At 28.8% G+C, this 706-nt stretch overlaps 1 non-coding gene across 1 annotated transcript; it reads right to left on the reverse strand.

Moving 5' to 3' along the window:
• Positions 1–373: 373 nt before the first annotated feature.
• Positions 374–445, reverse strand: TRNAK-UUU. The gene has a single exon. It is a non-coding gene; the product is annotated as a tRNA-Lys (tRNA).
• Between the last annotated feature and the right edge of the window lie 261 nt (positions 446–706).

Genomic DNA, 706 nt, shown 5'->3' on the forward strand with positions numbered 1-706 from the left:
ATGACGAGTGATGTGTTCAGATGATTAATCTGAATCTCTAGATTTTTAATTAGAAGTTTCAAGTTTGAACTTCTCAACCTTTCAACGAGGATTAACTTTGTTTAACCTTTCGGACTTTATGAGCTTCAAATGTCGGATGGTTAAAAAAAGTGAATCATATGATATCGTATGTTATAATTTGTTGTTCCTTAACTAAAAATCTTGATTTCGAACTTTGAAGAAATAACCTTTTTACTTCTAAATGATATAAATTATAAGGAGCATGTGGTAAAAGCTGGAAGGATTGCAATAGAAATGACGAGGAATTACATTATCATTGCAAACAAAAATCAATTATATAAAATAAAGTCAACATAAAAATAAAATACATACACGCCGTCTGTGGGGATCGAACCCACGACCACGTGGTTAAAAGCCACGCGCTCTACCGCTGAGCTAAGACGGCTTGTTTGATAAAAATCTACAGTACATATTATATATATCAAAATTACAAATGACTTAATCTTGATAATTTAAATCTCAATTATTAAATCAATTTATCTATATCTATCTATTACAAAAGCACGAAAAATTTCTTTAAATATTGAACAATCAAAATATCCCTTAAATTGAATGATTTTCATGCTTTTAATTATTTACACTATTTTTTACCTAATATTGGACGAAAATGACATAATTGGAAATACAACACGTTAAGCTAAATATG

This window comes from Capsicum annuum, unplaced genomic scaffold (assembly GCF_002878395.1).
Source record: "Capsicum annuum cultivar UCD-10X-F1 unplaced genomic scaffold, UCD10Xv1.1 ctg78352, whole genome shotgun sequence".
Lineage (NCBI taxonomy): Eukaryota > Viridiplantae > Streptophyta > Magnoliopsida > Solanales > Solanaceae > Capsicum > Capsicum annuum.